Here is a 14,892-nt window from a genome sequence, read left to right as displayed (position 1 = left end):
GATTGTTGACTTGGTCATTATCCTAGATCACACTAAGGGGTCAGAGCAAGGACCAGAGCTCAGATTTGATAAATCTATTGCTATTGTTACCTCCCATATCTGTTCCCTATGAGTCTGCTGTTCTTTGTCTTAGTGCTAACAGTGCTACCAATGGCAAAGACACAAAGGAAAACCAGAGGCAATAAGGATGGGCCTGAAGAGGCTGAACTAAATCTATTTGCCATTCATGTAACTTAGAACTGCAAGGGTTCAAGGGGGGAAAAAAGAGCTGGAATTCCAACAGACTTGTGATGGAAAGAGTCCATCCACATCCAGAGAGAGAACTATGGAGATTGAATGTGGATAGAAGCATCATCATTTCACGTTTTCTTGTTTGTTTGCTTGGGGGTTTTTTATGTTTTTCTCCATTTTGATTTGATTTTTCTTACACAGCATGACAAATAATGGAAATATGTTTAGAAATGAATGTTTTTTGAGTTTTACTAAAAAAAAATCCAGGAAAAAGAGGAATTTCACTCAAATTAACTAGAAAATCTGTAAGCCATCTCAGCACTAGCCTATAAAAACACATAAAGACTTGGATAAATATAATAAAACACACTTTAAAGAAATAAAGGAAACTGTAAAACAGTGAATCAACAAACATTTATTAAGCACTTACTATGGATGAGGCACTGTACTAAGCACTGGGGTTCCAAAGACAGACAAAAACAGGGCTCCTGCCCTCAAGAAGCTCACATTCTAATGGGGAAGACAACATACAAGATAGATACAAGGTAAATTGGAGGTCATCTCAGAGGGAAGGCACAAGCAGTGGGGGGTGAGGGGGGACAATTGTAGAGACATTCATTGTTCATGTTTGGAACTGTCCGATAGAATTCAAATGATATTACCTAAATCATTTCACAGATTTAGTGTTATATCAAACTACCAACAGGTATAAAGCGAGTTGTAGAACTGCAGTCCATCTCTAACATTCCTTTCTTTATCCTCGTCAAGACTTTCCAGTTACTTTTCCAATTTCTGCAAGAACTTTGATATTTGGCTTGTGGTCTTCCTCTCCAGTTAATTTGTGGCCAGCAACCTCAGGAACTTTGATATTTATGTTGATGGTCCCTGAAACAAAGCCTATTCTCCATTCTTTAATCTTTTTAACTCCAAAGAACTCCACAGTCAGGGATATGCTGGTAAATGTTTAACAATCAGCTCTCTGAAGAAGAAAAAGAAGAATGTACAACACATTATTATTAAATCTACATTATTAACACTTTTCTCCATTGCTCAATCAACAAGACAAGCGACCCAGCCCTGGTTTGTAGCATTACTCCAAAGAATTTCACAGTTAGGAATATGCTGGTAACTATTTAACAATCAGCTCTCTGAAGAAAAAAATAAGTATATACAACACATTATTATTAAATCTACATTATTAACACTTTTCTCCATTGCTTATTCAACAAAACAATCAATCCAGCCCTGATTTGTAGCATTTGCTGATTTCTAAGGTAGAAATGTTCACTCTAGTGAGTAGAACCAAGAGAACATTGGACACAGCAACAGCAAGATTATATGATGATCGACTCTGATGGAAGTGGCTCTTTTCAACAATGAGCTGATTTGGGGCAGCTAGGTGGTGCAGTGGATAGAGCACCAGCCCTGAAGTCAGGGGGACCCGAGTTCAAATCTGACCTCTGACACTTAACACTTCCTAGCTGTGTGACCCTGGGTAAGTCACTTAAGCCCAATTGCCTCAAGAAAAACAACAGCAACAATAAGGTGATTCAAGGCAATTCCAATAAACTTGGGATGGAAAGAACCATCCATATGCAGAGAGGCCTGTGAGGAGTGAATGTGGATGAAAGCCTAGTATTTTCACCTTTTTTTTTTTTTTTTTCCTCTTTTCCCTTTTTGATCTGATTTTTTTCTTGCACAGCAAGATGAATATGGAAATATGTTTAGAAGAATTGCACACGTTTAACCTATAACAGATTGCTTGCTGTAAAGGGTTGGGGTGGGGTGGAGGGAGGGAGGGAGATTTGGAAAACAAGGTTTTGCAAAGGTGAATGTTGAAAGCTATCTTTGCGTGTATTTAGAAAAATAAAAAGCTAGTACAGCTTTCAAGTTTATAAATGCAAAAAAGAGAAATAGAAAATATTTACACTGACAGGTGAGTAGTTTAGGCTGGCTCCAGCCCACCCTGGATCCATCCACGCTTAAGACCTCATCAGCTCTCAGAATTCCATTTATCTCTAGCATTTGGAGCTTTTTTCCTATTCTTTTCCTGGACTTACCTGGAAGGAGTTAGGAGCTATTGGAATCTTCTCAGAAGGACATGTACTGAGATGTAATGCTGGAGAATGATGAGAATTGTTTTTCTTGGAGCACTTCCAGTTTCCATTCCAAATGTGATCTGGAAAGGAGAGAAGCACCATGGATGGTGGGAGGAGAAATCCTGATAAACACTTTCCTCAATTTCCTTGGTCAGAAAACCATATGGGAAACTAAGGAGTCAACTCAAAAACAGGGTATTTCAGTAAGAAAACCATTCAAAGAGAGACTCGCTAAGAATGGCTCCTGGAATTTCACTTTGGGAAAAAAACGCAAGCTCATGATCACAGGCATGTTATTCTGTCCACACTCCCTCCTCCCCCAGCCACTTTAGTCTTTGATATTTCTTCCTTTGAGCTTCCTGGACACCTCTCCATTTATACTATGGGCGGTGTGCCCCTCCACTCCTTTCTGTATTGTTTTCCACCATTATGAGCTCGTTGGAGGCAGGAATTAGAATGTTTTCTTGGTACTCCCTGGCATGTAGTAGGCACTCATCAACGTTTTATAATTTATCTTTCTTTTTGACTACAGCCTTTAACCTTTCAATTGTTTTACTGTTTGTGCTCCTCCTATTTCTTATTCTTTATCATGGTCCCTATCCTTTGACAAGGTCACCCCTAGTGTGTGCAGAAGGGTGGGAGGTGGACAGATTTGGGGGGGAACCTCTGTTTACATAAACAATTTGATTTCAAATGCATTACAAAATCCATAAGCCCCTCTGAAAGGTACTAATTTAGTGATGGAGATTTGGAATAATTAGTTCACAACATTCACCTTTACATAAGAAATATTGCAATTTAAAACTCAGAACTATACAGTACCAAAATAACTGTCTACATATGACTCGGTTTTGTGCTCCATAAGACCATTCCCTTTTCTACGTAGCTGCTCAATTGATTCCTAAAATACAGGCTTGATCAGGTCATTCCTTTCCTCAAGAAACTTCCATGACTCTCTGCTGCTTTTAAGTCCTCTGTTTGGCATTCAAAGCCCTTCCCAACTGGGTTCCAGTCGAGCTTTCCAGGTTGATTACACTAAACACTCCAGCTAGATTAAGGTATCTAGGTGACACCACAGTGCAGAAAGCACCACACCTGGAGTCAGGAAGACTCATTTTATTGAGTTCAAATTTAGCCTCAGACACTTACTAGCTGTGTGACTCTGGATAAGTCACTCAACCCTGTTTGTCTCAGTTTTCCCATCTGTAAAATGGCAAACCGCTCTTGTATCATTGCCAAGAAAATCCCAAATGGGGTCACAAAGAGTTGGACGTAATTTAAAATGACTGAACCATAGCAAAACACTTCAGGCATGTTTGCTGTTTCCCATACATGACAGCCTATCTCCTTCCTTTGGGTCTGCTTTACTTGGCCTCATGGTTGAATTAAAGCAACAACCTGGGTTTGGGAACTTCTAGGAAATGGATACTCAAAAGCTGATACAAACAACAATTTTATTATTATTCTAAGCAGTCATCAGATCAAAAAAGGCACATGCATACACACACAGACAGACACTACGTGGCAATAGAAACAGACTCCCCCCACCGTGGATGCAAGAAACTCACCAATGTGAGAGGGTGGGAGACATATCAGGGGAGACAACACACTCAGAGTTGGCATTCAGTTGATGAAATGATATGCCCTTAAGAATTGATAACAGGGAATTGCTGTAGAAGGGGGTGTTCAGACAATTACGGGAGAGAAGTTTTTAGGATCCTTCATGGCTACTAGGCTTGGATGGGGCTTGGGGGAGAGGGGAGAATCTTTATTGGGACCATGAAGTTAGTTCACCCCCTTCTAGAGGCCTTTGCTGATTTCTCCAGTTGTTGGTCCTACTCCAGAACATTGTGTATTTATTTTGTACAACCAGTATTTCCTCATTTGAGAATAAGTAGCTTCCCTTTGGTAAAATGTAGGCCTCTTGAGGTCAATCAGGAACTGTAACATTTTTCTATTAGTATCCACAGCACCTAGCACAGTAACTGACATGGCAGGGTCTCCAAACCTGCTTGTTGATTGGAGACTGATGTGTACATCATAAATTGTAAGCTCCATGAGACTAGGGATTATATCAGTTTGTCAAATAGGAATACAGGTGAGGAAATTGACGCAAGCAGAGGTAAATGACCTGGCCGGGGTCACCCAGCTAGTGTCTGAGATTGAGTTTGGACTCGGGTCTTCCCGATTCCAGGCCAGGTGCTCTTTCTACTACAGTACCACCTAGCTGCCCCTGCAATGAGCTCAAGAAAAATTGAGGTAGGAGAGAACTTTCAATCGGGGAATCCTGAATGGGGCAGCACCAAAGCTGGTGGAATCCATCACACCAGGATTAGAAACTGAGGCAGCTGATGGCTGTGTCTGTGCCTATCACAAGGAGAGACTCTACTCCCAGATTCGTTAGGACAAGTGGTGGATGTTGTTGGGGTGGGGTTCTCCAAAGCAGAGAGAAGCCTCATGTGGTAGACTAAAGCGGGACTGGTTCTTGGGACCACCCCTCTAAGAAGAGGCTACCACCAGCTTCACTTGCATCAATAGCCAATCAACGGTCAGCTACATTGCAGTGTCACTATCCACTGCCCTAGAATCCCTTTCTTCCCTTCCTCTCTTTCCCTCCCACCTTGTTTCTCATCTGCAGATAACCTCACCATCTGATTTCTCGCCTCCTTATTCTTACTCCAAGGCTGTGGAGCATCTGGGGGAAAATTCCCAAACAAATATTGACTGGAGGTAGAAAACCAAGATGGCAGAGTGAGAGGAATCATTCAAATCTAGTTCTGCTCCCACATTTCCACAACAAATGGCTAGCTAATATGTTCACTTTTTTTCTTTTTCTTGTGTTTTTTTCCCCTTTGTTCTGATTTTTCTGTCCCAACATGATTCATAAGGAAATACATTAAAAAATGAATGTACGTGTATAACAACAACAACAACAACAAACAAACAAAAAAAAAAAACAAAAAACATTGTTTTTTACATATAACTGGGGAAAATAAAAATTAAAAAAACTATTATTAAAACTTTAAATTTTTTCTTTAAAAATGATTTCAAAAGCCAAGTGGGAGCAATAGAAGAAAGTATGGGAAAAGAGGCAAGAGGTAGGCAAGAAAGATAAGAAAAGAGAATTAGCAGTTTGGAAGAAAACAAATGAAAATTAGAAACTGGCCAAATGGAAGCTAATGCCTCTTGAGCCATTGATACAAAGTCAAAGACTGGAAAAATAGAAGGAAATACAAACTATGTCATTGGAAAAAATTCTGCCTTAGAAAAGAAACAGGAGAAGAATAATTTAAGAATCACTGGATTATCTCAAAGCCATGATCACAAATCAAGCCTGCACAACATATTTCAAAGAAATCTTTTTTAAAAATGCCCAGCTCTCAAAAAAACAGAGCAGAAAGTGGAAATGGCCTTATTTCATGTTACCTCCTTGCCCTTCCCCTCCTCCTCATGTAGCCAAAGTGAGCCCTGAATACACTTTGTATTCTTCACCATCATGCTTTTCTCATGCCACATGCCTGAACTGCCTTCATCTCTGCCTGTATTCTCTATGATCTTTGAAGTCAACTCCAATGCTTACCTCCTCCAGGAAGCCTTCCCTGATCCAGAACTTTCTGTTAGACCTCACAATGTATTTTATTTTATGCTTGGAGTCATCATGGTGGAGTGGAAAGTTACGTTTTCTGTGTAATGTGACACCAGACTCTGAAGTCATGTTTTTAAATACATAAAAGAAAACACAGGATTACAAAGAAAACCAACTATATTACAATTTGGGGGAAAAATACATTCACAGACTGCAGGCTAAGAACCCTTGTGTAGTGTACTTAGAGTCAAGAAGCCACAGGTTCAAATTCTGCCTTAGATACTTACTGTGTGATTTTGGACAACCCATGTAGCCTCTCTGTGGCTCAGTTTCCTCATCTGTAAAATGACTTCTGGCCTTGCAGGGTCTCTTCTCAGCCTAAAGCTGGGTCATGATCACTGCAATACACTTAGCATGGAATGCTATGGATTATAGTTATATGTTGGTATCTTAGCTTATTGCTCAATTACGAGCTCTAGGAGGGCAGAGGAGGTATATTGTCTATGATCATCCCTAGCTGGTGCTGAACAAAATGTCTTCAGCCTTAGGGATGAGTCCTTCAATTGTGTGCTTCTGTCCAAATGACTAACAATGGAACAGCCCTTCCTATATTTCCATTTTTTTTTTTTTTTTTGTTGCAAATGTCCAGCATTTGAGAAAGATTATCTGTTGTACAGGCTAGCTTGAGGACTGAGCATTCTCATGTAATCATGTTTCCATGGAAACACATCTTCCGCAAATCCAAACAGCCTCTCAGGCTGAGGAATCCTGTAAGACATGGCAGAGAACTGAAGCAATTCTTTTCACACACACACACACCACTCTCCAGGATGCTAGTTGGGAGAAAAATATCTAAAAGGAGGGATGGATCCCTCAATTTGGATCAAAATGAGCTAATTATTATAATAGCATTTTTACAAAAGCAAAGTTGAACTGTCAATGACTAGCATTGCTTTACCGAGACATAGGTATAGTCCCTATCACGGTTCTTTTTCCCTTTTGTGCCTTTTTGGGGATTTGGGAGTTCTAGCTTTAGTCTGGGGCTTGTTCAGGTATTCCCATACACCCAGTATAAAGCCCTAGCAGAGATGGAGAGAAGCTTCGAAGCTCATTGAGACTGCCACTGCCCCTACGCCCCCTTTAACAGATAAGGACACTCAGGCACAGGGGGGGGGGCAGCCAGGAAGCCAGGGAGAACTGAAGCCTAAGACTTCCTGCCTGCCTTACACTGGCAATGTGAAGGACAACTCAATGAGCACCCCTAAATATTGAATGCATTGTGGTCTTCCCAGTTTGCCTCCTTCCAGTTCTAAGTGCCCTATCACTCCCTTCTTGTGGTGTCATAGCTGTGAACAGCATTTCTGAGCAAGCGTGAGTTTACAGGCTTTTATTGGTGATCACCAAAACCCAACTGGCAATTGATCAGCTGGGTTTATAGAGAGATGGAATAGTCCCACGGCATGTGACATGTGACAACTTTGGCTGATAGCTATACAGGAGGTGAGGTTTAAGATTGCTCTGAAGGCTCTCCTTTTGATCTAGAATAGAGAATTCACGTATTGATGCCATACTTGTAGCTTCCTCATAATCATGCTGGGCTTTCTGACTTGGCTCCCTACTTCAGAAGGCATTACCTGCATAGTGTGTGTGTGTGTGTGTGTGTGTGTGTGTGAGAGAGAGAGAGAGAGAGAGAGAGAGAGAGAGAGAGAGAGAGAGAGAGAGAGAGAGAGAGAGAGAGAGAGAGAGAGAGAGGAGAGAGAGGGGGGAAGGAGGAAAGGGCAAGGAGAAACAGAGATAGAAGGGGAGAGAGAAAGTGGGGGGGTAAGAGATGGAAAAAGAGGGAGAGGGTGTGGGGAAGTGTACGGGGTGTTTGCAAGCACATGTGCTCCTCAAATTTGAAAGCAGAGTTATCTAAAATATACCACTTCTTATAAAATTTTAGAATCAAATAACATTTTCAATCTGGAAGGAATTTTAGATCTCTAAATCCAACTCCATCAGATGAGGAAAAGATCTCAGAAAACAAGAGAATGGCAAAGACTAAGACTTTGCTAAGAACACTTCTCCAGGACAGGATTTCAGGGTATAATTTCCCATCCTGCTCCACCTTCTCACCAGCCTTAGGAGGCCAAAACTACCACTGCTGTTGGTTGTCTCCAATCCTACTCATGTGCTGTTCAATCAAGCTAGGGAAAATCACGAAACTCTGTTGACTAGTTCACTTCTAATTTGTTTTCCATAATCCCAACTGGGCTCTCACTGCAGCCAAGCAATCCTTTTCCACCTCCCTGATTCACTATCCTAATCACTACAGAGCCTCTTCTATCCTTTTCATCTCTTCTCAAACCTATTGCAACTTCCCTCTACCTCATCACACCACTCAGACCTGCCCCCCGCCTCATATGAAGAGACAGTCCTTCTTGTACCTGCACAATCCCATCCCATCTCATCTCCTTTAGCAGACTGGTACCTCCACTACCCTCCCTCATCTTCAATCTTTCCCTATTGGTTCATTCCCTACTGCCTACAAAGATGGTTGTCTCTTACATTCTCAAAAACCTTCATTCAATCTATGCCCTCTATCCAATTTCCTCCTTTTCATGGCTTACCTCTACGAATGCTTCCATTTTCCCTCTTCTCTCTCACTCTCTTCTCTCAGTAGTGTGGCTTAAGACCTCATCATTTACCTGAAACTGCTCTCTTCCAAGTTTCTAGTAGTCTCTTCACTGCCAAATCAAATAATCTTTTCTTAATCAACCCTTGCTGATCTCTCTGAAGCTTTGAATACTACAGAGCACCCTCCGTTCCTTGCTGCTCCCTTCTCTCCAGATTTTCAGGACACTTTTCTCAGTTCTCCCCGATTGCTCCTTCTGTCTCCTTTGCTAGAGCTTCATCTGCTCACCACAGGGGGTCCCCCAAGCCTGTGTCCTGGGGCTTTCTTCTCTACTCTGTCATCAGCTCCTAGGGATTCCGTTACTATTTCTATGTTGATAATTTTCATATCCTGTTTATCCAGCCAAAGTCTTCCTCCTGATCTCTAGTCTCACATCTTCAACTACCTAGTGGACATCTTGAACTGGATGTCTCATAGACATGGTAAACACGGAACATGATCAAAACTGAACCCATCTTTCCCCCTAAACTTCCCTCTATCTCCAAGCTTCCTTATTACTGTCCAAGCCACCCCCACCCTCTCAGTCTAAGGGTCCTCCTCAATTCCTCACTCCCCCCCCCATATTCCATCTATTGCCAAGATCTGGGGATCCTAACTGCTACTCCACACTCTAGTACAGGCCCTCGTCACGTCACACTGGTCTCCCCACGTCAGTCCATCCTCTGCTAACTTAGTAAAGTGACTTTGCTAAAGGGCTGATCTAACCATGTCATTTCCTCACCCCCTTTCATAGCTAGCATTTTATATCAGTTTGCAAAGCATTTTCAAATCTCGCTTCATCCTCACAATCACCCTGGAAGGTGGGAGCTATTGTGATCCTAAAGATAAAGTGACTTCTCCAGAATCACACAGCTAGTGTCAGAGGCCACGCTTGAATTTGGACTTTCCTGACCGCAGAGTTAGCACTCACTCCACCATGATCTGACCCTGTCACCTCCCCACACAGTCAGCTGCAGTGGCCCCATACTGTTCACAGGATTGATTGGTTTTTAGTCTTTGTAACCCACTCTCTTCCTCCCTTTCCATATGCTCTCAGTGACACTGGTCTCATCGATGTCCCTGAGCCAGGACGCTCCCACTTTCACCAGCTGTACCTCATGCCTGCTTGGAGCTCTCTCCTCATCTCCATCTCCTGGCCTCTTTCAGGCATCAGCTAAAATCCCAGCCCCTACAGGCAGCTTTTTCCTGCCTCCCAGACTGCCAGTGCCTTCCCTAGGAAAGCACCACCAATGCACTCCGTAGATAGACTGTACATAGTGGCTGCCTGTAGTCTCCCTTCTTAGACTGGGAGTTGCTTGGGGACAGGCCCTGCATTTTTAGTTTTCTTTGTAATTGCAGTGATGGCCCACAGCACTCTCAATGCTAATCATTGGGAGACCTTTAGCAGATCCTCGAGTTCCCTCCGCCTCCCCATCTCATGTAAAGAGATGGTCCTTCTCCTTCTACCTGCGGCAGACTGGCCCCCTCCACCATTCTCATTCTTCAGTGTCTCCCTATTGGCTCATTTCCTACTGCCTGCAAAGATGCTCATGTCTCCTCCATACTCAAAAAAACCTTTGTTTGATTTTTCCATCCTTTCTCTCTCCCTCCTCAGAAGACAAAAGGTTGAAATCCAGCTTTTCATTTCCTAGCTGTGTGGCCATGGCCTTAGCCGCATCTCTGAATCCTTCACTTCACCTGAGCCTGAGATAATATTTATGAAGTCCTTTATTGCTATAGAAAGAAAAGTGAACTCTCACTATATCCTGAGTTCACCTTGGTGAATGGAGTCAAAGCTGTACCTTTTGAGAAGATAAAAAAGACTAAAAAAATGAAACCCAAATGGTTAAAGCATTGGTAAATCATCATTCAGTGCTGAAACCTGTTTTTAAAGCTCAGATCCTTTGACTCCCACTTATAGGCATACCCCTGATACCATGGTACCTCCTGGTAATTCAGCAGGGACAAAGATGGCAGAATTTTGGATAGGCTTGGAGAACACAGGAGTACTTAATTCTTTTGTTATTTGTTTCTTATTACTGCTGGAGGCAGTAAAGCAAGATTTTTGTCCCTTATTTTATACATTTAATTGATTATATACTTAATCATTAATAAACAACAAATTTTAAATTGTGCTTTAAAGTCGTAAGCACAGATAGTTCAAATTTATACCTTACAGTTCTACAACCAATAATGAATTTTTTAAAAATCCAACTTCAGGGGTGCAGCTACAGGAATATGTAAAGTATGCCATGCCACCAGTTCTACAACCATTCCATCTTTTGATTCTTTTGACTTTTACATCACTCATTCCCAAATATATACTCCCCTCAGGAATCAAGATTTCTCTTAACAAATACTAAAAAAATAAAAAGAATATTTAGAGTAAAACCATCACATAGACTAAATCTGATACGAAGTCCAATACTCCACCCCCATAGGTCCTCACCTCTGCAATGAAGGGAAGATGTATTCTCTCAAGTCTTCTCTGGGGCAAAGCTTCATCATAATGTTGTTTCTTTTTATTTATATTGTTGGAGTCACTGAGCATAGTTTTGCTTGTTACTCTGATTTCCCCAGTTTTTTCTCAATCCCTTCTATTCATATCTCATGATTCAATTATCCCATTTGTGCGATTTTTTTTTTTAGCCTTTCCCCAGTCACTAAGTGCCTACTTTATTTCTAATGTTGAGATATTATAAAAACTACTGCTCTGAACATTTTGGTAGACATGAGCCTTTTCCTTTGTGCCTTACCTCACTGGAAAGACATGCCTTGCATGAGCTCTCTGAGTCAAAGGATATGGACATTTTAATTAATTTTAGGGCGAAATTACAAAGTTTTTAGAATGGTCAGACAATCCTAGCACCATCAGTAATGTATTTGTGTGCTTGTTTGAAATCTTGGCTGTTTTGATTCACGTTCCTCTGAATAGAAGTGATTTGGTGAATTCTTTAATATGGTACACTATTAAATCTTGGATGTGTTGTAGTAGATATTCCTTTTTTTGGGTAGGGGAGAAGATTAGATTTCTCACAAGAAGCCTTCTGATGGCAATTCTGTGATCTTAGCACCTTAAAGTTGAAATAATTTCTTTTTTTAGAGATCTTTAGAGATTACTCACCTGGTTCCCTAGAATATATTCCATAGTTTCCTTTCAACCTTTGCTCACGTGGTTCCCTATGCCTGGAATACTCTTGACCTCCTGACCCTCCAAATGAGTATTCTGACCACTGAAATCCATGAAACTGATACATACCAAATGACTCTTGAGCCTCATACTTCCTTCTAGTCCATAGTGACAATGGCAGAAAAAGGGGCAGATGTTAAAAAGAGGTAACAAGTATTGTTGGTACTTGAAAGGTGAAATCTTTCATCCAGTGACCAACAAATACGCTAGAAAAACTGATCTATATCCGTAGACATAACTCCTCTATGTCATGCCAGAAAAACACATATAAGGTGCAACTAAGTGAAACAATGGTTTACACATTTTTAGCTCCTTTATTTGAAAGGAGTTCAAATTTGAGGGGGAGGAGGCACAAATAAAGAAGTTGGGAGAATTTGTTTCTTTGTGTGCCCAAAGGCAAAAAATTTTTCATGGGATTTACACTGTACCATATTGCCTCCCAAAAAGCTGGGACAGTACTAGAAGTAGAGAGGACTGATTTTTTTTTTTAATGAAATTGTTATTTTAGTAGGAAACGGCTTATTTATGGAGGAGTAATTTCAGAATATGCTGTCTGTCAGATTATAGACCAGTTAGAGCAAAAGTCAAAACCAATGCAAAATTAGGATACAGATAAGACACTGTGTGCAGTTACCTGAAAAACGGGAAACTGATAAATGTAAAGCCTTTGATACCAATCACAATTCCTTATAAGAATTTTAACCATTTTAACAGTTAACACAAACTTGATTTCCATAACAAGAAAATGAGAACCACGGCAGTAAAGGTCTACAAGAGTAGAGGTTCATTTGCAAAACATTCAAGGGGAAGATAGTTGAACATTACAGCTTATGTAATATAGTGAAGGAGAAAATAATTTTGCAGAAGTCTTGGTTTGAGAGTCAACTAAATCAAAGAATTTCACAATGAAAACTGAAAGAATGATAAATAGGTATGAAATGGTAGAGGTTTTCGATAGTTTCTGAGGGCAATATATTCTCATCATTGATGACCATGGACCATTTGAACTCTTCACTACAGTAACAATGTGTTGTGGAAGGAAGTGGAAATGGTACTTACAATTAAATTGAACATTCTAAAAGAATGTAAAAAAAGATCATGGACATAAGTACTACCAAAAATGGATCACTGAGAATAAGTTAACTCGTGTCTAATTTTTTTATTCTCTATAAAATAACCTGTGTATTGGGATGAAAACAGGAGAAACAGCTTTTGTAGTTTTCTATAGTAGACTTATAATCACAAGTGACTGTGATACATAAAGAATTTTTTAAAAACCTGGGTTTATTGTCTGATCAAGAAAAAAAATGCATTTGCTTTGGTTAAACAAAATATAGCCTTAAAATTTAGGTTTTCCTGCAACAAAGTGACTCTCGGGTACATGTTGATATTTTTATGAAATTCCAAAAAGAATTTAAATGCTCAGAGTATCATTATGAGGCAAGATATAAAAAAGGCGACATACTTGCCAAAGATTCATTTGACAGTGTCATGGAGGATGTCCTGCTTACAGTACAATTAAAAATGTGTAAGAAATAGCTAGATGATGAGGAAGCTCTGGTCAACTATAGAACTAGAAATAGGGGCTGTATATTGATTTAAATTTGAAGATGTTACATTATCTATGTTCCATTGTATTTTTATTTTGTTAACTTTCCCAATTACATTTTTAACTGGCTCAACTACATTTGAGGAGTGTTGTTCCCTGAGACACCTCTGCTGTGCTGTACCTGGTCCCAGAACATAACACGACTTCCTCCAATAATATCTACAGCTACACAAAGGGATGATGGACTAGGAAACCATAAAGAAAAAAAATTTTAAAGTGACTGAAAAATGTATAATGTTTAGGTTATGAAATGCATTTGGATGGAGTCCACTGAGTTACTATAAACAGGTGCTGCAGTTGACCAACAATCTTATTCCAGATGTGAATAGAATGAGCAAGTTTTCAGTTGGGAAAATGAGCAACATTTTTCAAAAATCCTAAACTGCAAAATTCCATAATAATAATAGGTAGCACTTATATAGCGCTTTAAGGTTTGCAAATCACTTTATGTTATCTCAATACTCACAATGATCCTTTGAGATAGGTGCTAGTATCCTGTTTGAAAAAGATGAAGAAACTGAGGCCGAGGTGTCAAGTGATTTTAAGTGAGTGAGGCAGGATTTAAATTCAAAGTCTCTTAAATTCAGCACTCCATATGTCACCTACCTGTCACCAACAATTTTCTCAGTGCTACAACATGACTACAAATCCCATAACACAACATCTCAAAATAATCAAAATCACAGATGCTTCAAAAAAGTAATGGAAAGATGTATGGCAGGTGGAAGGAGACTGGGTTTTTTCCAGATGACTGGTGCATAAATAAATGGCATCAAAGACATATATGATTGGAAGAGGTGGGCCAGTCATGTGATGAAAATGAATTAACTCAAGTGTTATACTGGTATCCATTATTAAAATAATTTCTAGCACATCGTGCAGATCATCCATAAAGGACTTCTTGGGGGAAAAAAAGGACGAAAATTAGAGATTGAAAAAGCATGGCTAGGTTGATGGAAGAGCCATATTGAAGAGATTAAAAAAATTCATCACAGCATTGTTGCATCTCACAAACATTCATAAAGATTAATGTTTGTGAGATACTGCTGAAAGAATCACAGATTTAGAGCCAGAAGGGACGGGAGAGATCAACTAGTCTAGCAGTTCTCAAACTTTTTATTCTCAGGATTCCTCTGTAATCTTACTGAGGACGACTAAAGGGCTTTGGATTATGTGGATTATATCTATCGGCATTATACTGTATTAGAAATTATTTCAGGATTCTGAAAATAGTCTTAACCTCTAGGACCCTCTAAAACGGTCTCAGGGTACCCCAGGGGTCCCTGGACCACATTTGAAAGAATCACTGATCTACTCCAATTCTCTCATTTCAGCCTCACTATCTGGGCCAAAGCCATACAGTGAGTAAAAAAGCTGGAATCTCTACCCAGATCCTGTGACTTCAAACCCAATGCTTTCCCCACTGTGACACTGCCTCCCTGGAAGGTACTCTCTTATTGCAGTATATTGCTGAAATCAAGGAAATCCTTATGAAGAGACCATTCAGTACCAGACCAAAATATC

Source organism: Sminthopsis crassicaudata, chromosome X (genome assembly GCF_048593235.1).
Source record: "Sminthopsis crassicaudata isolate SCR6 chromosome X, ASM4859323v1, whole genome shotgun sequence".
In the NCBI taxonomy this organism is placed as follows: Eukaryota; Metazoa; Chordata; class Mammalia; order Dasyuromorphia; family Dasyuridae; genus Sminthopsis; species Sminthopsis crassicaudata.
Note: the sequence above shows the minus strand (reverse complement) of the source record.